Source organism: Megalobrama amblycephala, linkage group LG23 (genome assembly GCF_018812025.1).
Source record: "Megalobrama amblycephala isolate DHTTF-2021 linkage group LG23, ASM1881202v1, whole genome shotgun sequence".
NCBI lineage: Eukaryota > Metazoa > Chordata > Actinopteri > Cypriniformes > Xenocyprididae > Megalobrama > Megalobrama amblycephala.
Window position 1 is genome coordinate 5,134,166 of NC_063066.1, and position 7,873 is coordinate 5,142,038.

Sequence of the window (7,873 nt, forward strand, 5' to 3'; positions counted from 1 at the left end):
CCAACGTGATAACGTAATGCGTGGCGCATCGCAGGGCTAGTGCAAGATGAGCATTTGTACTAAAAAAGTATATAATTTTTTTTTTTTTTTTAGAAAATGACTGATTGTTTCTCTAGATAAGACCCTTATTCCTTGTCTGGGATTGTGTAGAGTAGTGATCGACCGATGTATCTGTTTACCGATATTTTCCCCGACATTTAAGCATTTTTCCATAATCGGGTAATCGGTTTTGTAATATCGGATTCGCCGATTTACGGCGCCATCTTGTGGCCGTTTTGAGATTTCCGCCATTGCAGCCCGGGCGTCTGAGGAGATCAGTCAACAACAACTCAGTGCACAGGTAAAGTATATGTTCTACTTGGTTTGCTTTAATTAATCAACTTTATTTAACATAACAGACATGCACAAATGAGATCTGAGACATAAATTCCTGATATAGTTAATTTATGCAGCTTGTTTCTAAACAATTGAGAGGAACTCATTGAGTCACGTAGTGTAATTCGTCATGTCCTGCCCCAATAAAGACGTAACTTTACATGAATTAAATAAAACAGACATGAATGAGTGCATGTTGAAAATAAAAGCGCTGAATTTAATTCTCTATCTGTTGTATTTGCTCACCATTAGTCTAGAAGAAAAAGTTCGTTCATATTGCTTAGCAACTGACGGATGATCAGGAGCCTCAAGCACGGCCACTGAATGAAACTTTTGACAAGATTATCTTGTTTAAACACCCTAGATTATATTATCATTTACTACATAACAATTATTTCGCTAATACACATATAAATATAGCCTACCGCTTTGTGGAAATTAATTATTTATTATCTCCATGCGCGATCGCGGTTGATTAAGTTATAGTCAAACAGCACTTTGTCAGTTGGCATTTCATGATTTAACGTTAGATTACATTTAGATCATAAAATGCCAACTGACAAGTGCTGTTTAACTTTATATAGTCTCGGAAAAAAAAGTTCGTTCATATTGCTCAGCACCTGAATGGGTTGATGATCAGGAAGCCTCAAGCACGGCCACTGCATGAAATTTTTGACAAGATTATCTCGTTTAAACACCCTACATTATATAATCATTTGATTTACTACATAACCATTATTTAGTTAATAAATATTTTTTGTATGCAAGGAGGGAGTGATTGTTATAAATAAAATGGTTTGTTCAGCTCATTTGTGTTGTAATAATTGTCAAAAACAGAAGTATAACAGTAAATAAATATCGGTTCTGCATATCGGTTATCAGGTACATAAACATGCAAATAATCGGTATCCGTTATAAAAAATCAATATCGGTCGATCACTAGTGTAGAGTCCTTGAAACTGACATTTGGACCTTCAACCCATTGGTTGCTGTTGAAGTCCACTATATGGAGAAAAATCCTGGAATGTTTTCCTCAGAAACCGTCATTTCTTTTCGACTGAAGAAAGAAAGACATAAACATCTTGGATGACATGGGGGTGAGTAAATTATCAGGAAATATTAATTCTGAAGTGAACTAGATCTTTTAAGTATCATCCACACAAATTTTCAGTGTGTACAGTATATTTTTTACAATATATATAGTAAAAGTATATGTTTTGTATATATTTTAAAGTTGTATTTTCTGTTTTATAGGTTTAACGAAGCAAATCAAAACATTTTCAATGTACAACCAAAGTACAGCCTATACCCCTCGATGGGAATCATTAATATGGACGAAAAATCTGATATTTTATGGCAATGTATCAAAAGTCAGCATTGACCCACTTAAGCCAGCATATGAATATTACACCCCCTGCTGCGTGAGAGCAGTTGAAGACACTTGATTTGAGGAAGGGGGTCTGCAGCTACTTCCACTGACCTCCTGCTATGTAATTGTCAAAGCTTATCATCGCGTGCTGGGTTGGGCTCACACAAGAGGTCATGGGAACCCCCTCTCCAATGGGGGCCAATTAGCTCTTGTCACATTAAAGTTAACATGTCATATACACATTACTGTATTGTTGCTGACTGCACTGCTTAACAGCTGATTCACACTTTCCATTGTGCTGTATTCCAACAGTGCATTACAAACAGATGGCTGTGAAAAAGGAACAGTTGCTCTGATTGCACACAATATTTTCGTGTGCAATCTTGTGAAAATGCCAGACTAAATTTGTATACTACATATTGTGAAACACTGGACCACCCGTGCAACGGGATTAGAATTTAGGCATTGCTTTACATGTCAGACAGATGGTTTTTCCTTTCTAAGTGGGATGTTCTTGGGCAGAATAAGCTTCATTGGGGGCCAAGAAATGTTTTTTTGATTTATTGAAGTTTATAAAAGTCTTCAGCAATTCTTAAACCCATTTAATTATTATATAGTCACAATCCCTCAGTACTCAAGTTCACACATAAATATTTGGTTTTGCACTAAAAATGCATATCTGTTGACCAGTGTTGGGGTTAACGCATTATAAGTATTGTGAGTTACGTATAACTAGATTATTTTTTCAATTAACTAGTAAATTAATGCATTACTTTTAAATTACAACCAAATGTCTGAGTTACTTTTTCAAATAAGTAATGCAAGTTACTTTGTTTTCCCATTTATTGACTGATGCCCTCATGCTGTCCTCATGCTGAGAGTAAGTGCAGAGGTGTTGTGTGCGCTGTGAACATGATCTTATTGTAGTTCTAGACTAAATGTGAGCATGCATTTACTCATCAGACTTGCACTAAAACAGATTCAGTATTCCTCAAAATGAATAAAAACAGTGAAATACAAACTCAGAATATTACGCAAACCTGCAATAATTAAATGTTTAAAGGATTAGTTCACTTTCAAATGAAAATTACCCCAAGCTTTACTCACCCTCAAGCAATCCTAGGTGTATATGACTTTCTTCTTTCTGATGAACTCAATTGGAGTTATATTAATAAATATCCTGATGCATCCAAGCTTTATAGCCATGTGGAGTATGTTTATGATGGATGGATGCACTTTCTTCAGCTCATACTCATTGGTTCACTGCCATTATAAAGCTTGGATGTGTCAGGATATTTATTAATATAACTCAGATTGTGTTCAAACTGTACAAACGTGGATTTTCATTTCCGTCAGCCTGAGGCTCATTCATTTCACCTCTGGTGTGAAAGGGCTTTTGCATTTGCCAAAAAATGTTTTAATAAAAAAAAACAAAAAAACAAACAAACAAGCAAACCCAGCCCAGATGAAAGAAGTATGTAACATTACTTTCCATAAAAAGTAACACAATTAGTTACTTTTTTAGGGAGTAACGACAATGCAATATTGTAATGCATTATTTTTAAAAGTACAACACTGCTGTTGACCAATAGGTTGTCCATTTCAGCTAACTCAGGCCTCTTCCTTGAGTCTGAAGTGTGTACGGTGTTTGTACGTCTGCCAAGTGGCTAACCATGCAGAGGGAGTATAGAAATCTGGAGGAGAGAGATAAGCTTTCAGTTGAAATACTTGCTGCAAGCATTTCATCCAAAGAGCATTATCTTCAGACCATTTAGCCAGATTAAAGGTCTTTTCAATTATAATCAACCTCTCCAACATCTTTCCACAGCATGACACGGCAACATATACATCTAGTTCACAAAACCGACCAATCAGACCAGGTGCAGTCCGAGCTTTATTCTTTTAGGAAGCATTCGATTTTTGTTGGTTTTATCCATTGTGTTTATTGCATGCAAAATGCCAATTAAAGGATTATCTGAAGTAAAAATAATCTTTCAAATTTCATAAACCATTGTATCAATAATCACAAAAGAGACAAAAGCTTCTGGTAACCTGTCACTCCACACCTATTGGTCGTTGCTCAGCAGCTGTTTTATCAGAATTCTGAGAAATTTAGGGCATTTCAATGGTGACAACAAAACCATAGCCTGCAAAAAAGAATATGATCATAAAGCCTCACAATGCAATTTGATGGAGGTTGGACACAGCTATAAATAATTCAGCACTTGATTTCTCCCCTGCAGCTAGACCTCTCCTGACGACTCTCAGCACCAAACACACAGCGGAGGCTTCAAAACCGCCACTCCACACCTGTCACCAACAACACCTCTCGGAGACGCTCCCTCCACTCATGCTGGAAGACAGATGCGTCCATATGACTGACTTAAAGAGTCATGAATCAACTTTATGCCTGGATGAATTTCTCCCTTATTGGTAATAAAATACATTCAAAGCAGGCTAATGGCAGGCAGACCAATTTTCTGACTATTCAATGACGCTAGTGGCACAAAAATGAAACACTTTAAGTGAAAATTCTTTTGCTTTCTGAGGCTTTTAATTCAGCCGAATCTAAAGCAAAAATCTTATGCATAAAAATCAGTTATATATTATCCAGAATAATCACACATCAAGGAAAATGGTGCATACACCACTGTATTTTTCTTTTGCAAAGTTGCATTACAGTATGAATGACCAATCTAAATGAAGTGTCTACATGTTTTACTGAAGCAGAAATAACGCGATCTTATCTGTTCCGCTACTATACATCCATTTCATGCATTCTCTCTTTCGCTCCTTTTATCTCTTCTTTTCACTCTCACAGCACATGAATAACGGTCAAGGGTTAGGTCTAATTCCCATTCTTGCCTGGGGCCAAAAGTAAGAAATAGAAATGTGCATTTGCGGTGTCCAATCAGGGGGAATTCTTTTGAAAGCTACAGTTACTGTCCCACGTGTATAAGAACAGTGGCGCTGCGTGCAAAAGCCATTTGAATAGCTCAAAACATATACTGTAACATTGAAGTATCAGGTTTTTCATTTTATCTTATGAGAGCTGATTATAAACTTTATTGCAGTACTTATGTTTGGGGTCTCAGCAACCCCAGATATGAACTTAAATAAATTATTTAATGTGCACTTGATAAGATAAACTCATTTATTGTACAAATTAACCCCACTACTATAAACAACACTGTATTATTTATGGTTTATGGTTTAAATTCATATTAATGAAAAAGATGCATGCCTAATTTTTGTCAATATCAGTCTCATGATCAGAATTTGAAGATGAAAATAAGAGGTTAAATTCACAATTGCTATTATAGTTTTTACATTTGTGACATAGGGGTCTCACAGTTTGAGTTTGTCAGAACAATAATAAGTATGCAGTCTGTTTATTTTGGCTCTGAAAAGCTTATAAGCCATAAACAGATTATAAACTCGTACCTACATTTTCATTCGGTTTCATTTAGAGAATTACAGTTTAGATGTTTTAAAGGGTTAATTCACCCAAAAATGAAATTTCTGTCATTAAGTACTCACTCTCATGTCATTCCAAACCCGTAAGACCTTTGCTCATCTTCAGAACACAAATTAAGATATTTTTGATGAAATCCACAATAATCTTCAATAGAAACAAGGTCCAGAAAAGTATTAAAAACATTGTTAAAATAGTCGATGTGACTACAGTGGTTCAACCTTAATGTTATGAAGCGACGAGAATACTTTTTGTGCACAAAAATTACGACTTTATTCAATAAATTCATCTCTCCCCTGTCATTCTCCTGCGCTATTTATGTCCAGCACTTCCGTGTTTACATCCAAACGCCGGCTCATATTGAACAAAGTCAGTATTTTGGTTTTGTTTTTGCGCACAAAAAGTATTCTCGTCGCTTCACAACATTAAGGTTGAAAGATTGTAGTCACGCTGACTATTTTAACAATGTTTTTACTACATTTCTGGACCTTGAATGTGTTAATTTTGTTGCTTTCTATGGGAGATTAAAAAATATATCATAATTTGTGTTCCGAAGATGGTTTGTAACGACATGAGGGTGAGTAATTAATGACAAACATTTGGGAGAACTAACCCTTTAAGGATTCATGTTTGAAGAATTACATAACGAACCAATACAATGGACAGTAAGAGCATATATAGGGAAGGAGCTGTCCTATATATATCAGGCTATGGAGCTCAAGGCAGTTGTAGTCTCAGATACTGGATTCTCATACACCCAGAAGATCTCTGAAGCTCAATCTCACTATACGAGAGAAGATCAACAGTAGAATCATCTCATTCAGTTGTTTTCGGCCTTGCCTTCCACCGGTATACAATGCAATCATGCAGTCCATCAGCTGACAGATTCATCAATTGCTGCACCTGCGCATATTGTCATTATCTCTCTCTCTATCTATCTCTCATCATGCACGTCGCGCGCGCTTCTGTCTCTAACGCGTACCTGAAAACACATCTCAAAACACCTGACAACTCACATTTCACTTGCCCTTTTCTTGCAAACATGGAGCTAAAACTGGCAGATCACGCCTTACCCTGCGTGCCCAACCCTCTCCATCGCCGAGTTTGCACCATGGCAGGCAGCGTTCAGCACCAGCAACATGCAGCATTCAACAGCAATAGCGCGCCGAGTCTGATCAAATGGATGGAGAAAAGAGAGCATGCGATGAGCGAACATTTACAAACCTCCGCGATGTGAGAGAGCGAGGTGGCGGCTCTGTGGTCCTGACTGCTTTGAATTCAGCGTCTGATGTGCTGCTCCGTATCGAATCGCCCCCTCCCTCCCTCTCTCTCTCTCTCTCTCTCTCTCTTGTCAGATTCTCCCTCTGCCGCCTCCCGCCCCTCTTCCACCCTCTGCCATCAACAACTGATCCTACAGCATTATATGAGCAGGTTTCAGAAAAGTACAAACAAAAGGTGCGTTGTACGTATAGTTCTTTAAAACAAGCGTGCATACGTTTCAGTCGGGTTTTCAAACCTTTCAATAAACACCAAAGTTAGATTTAGAAGTTAGTCAGAGCGCATCGCCGAAAAGACGCCAGCGAACGCGTCGCGTTCGCCTGAAGAGGTAGTCATAGCAACAGTATGCCGCGTCCGCACAGAACACTACTGTCATTATCGTTTAATTATAGATGAAGATATCAAAATTGAACTTCAGGGTTTTGTTTAAAATGCCATTTTAAAGCAAACTGCGCCAAATGACAGTTTGTGTTGTTCGAGACAGGTAGCGTCTAAATTAACCCTTTCATGCATGAATTATGACAACCTCAGTCATGTGTATTTATTGCTCTTAAGACATGAAAAACAAGATCTTTTTTTTTACACATATTTCTTAAAGAGATTTTCAGATGTCCACTTGAGTGGACAGTATGCATTTATGTTTTAACTGAAGCGATATTGTATTAAACATAACACAGTAATATTGTGTGTATTTAACAAACCAATTAATACAATTCCAACATATTTTGGGTTCATTTTAAGCAAGCAACACAGTCATTTTTAAACAATAGAGGAGTTATATAAAACTACCCAGCAGGTTGGGCAAACATTTATCCGAGTTAATACAACGCAATCACTGGGTTTGTCCATTTCAACCCAATTTGGGTTGTTTTTAACCCAGCATTTTTTTAGAGTGTACAAGTTAAACATGCCTTAGATATCATGAGGATGTGATTCCATCAAAGATCTGGTGGAGATAGCCTACAACTCTGTGAAAACCCAGCTCAGACTATGTAGAAAATGCTCATGCTCCCTCCAGTCCACCAGAGTACTTTAAATTACCCTTATTAGCTGATTGTTCAAAATAGAAACATTAAACTCTCTTCTCGAAGAAAACCTCTGACTCAAATCTACATTGATTTATAGATGTTTTCAGACGATCAGGTGTTTTCAATTTCATCTAAAATGAGCAGCGTTGGGCGTAATGCATTACAAGTAACATGCATTATGTAATCAGATTACTTTTTGATGTAACGAGCAACAAATTACAAGCATTGCATTTTTGATGTTACAAGAAACACATTACAAGTAACATGCATTACGTAATCAGATTACTTTTTTATGTAACAAGTAAAGTAATGCATTAAATGTAACGTACACCTATTATACGCAATCGG

General features: G+C 37.0%; 1 protein-coding gene across 2 annotated transcripts in view; it reads right to left on the reverse strand.

Annotated features, from left to right (window-relative positions):
• Positions 1 to 6,558, reverse strand: part of cplx2 (complexin 2) — a 31,429-nt gene extending 24,871 nt beyond the window's left edge. Inside the window, exon 1 of one of the 2 annotated variants that reach the window (XM_048176596.1) lies at positions 6,444 to 6,558. The gene's annotated coding sequence lies outside the window, so the exon portion shown is untranslated. Of the gene's footprint in view, positions 1 to 6,292; positions 6,399 to 6,443 lie in introns of those variants that run through there. The other variant, XM_048176598.1, reaches the window with a different exon arrangement.
• Between the last annotated feature and the right edge of the window lie 1,315 nt (positions 6,559 to 7,873).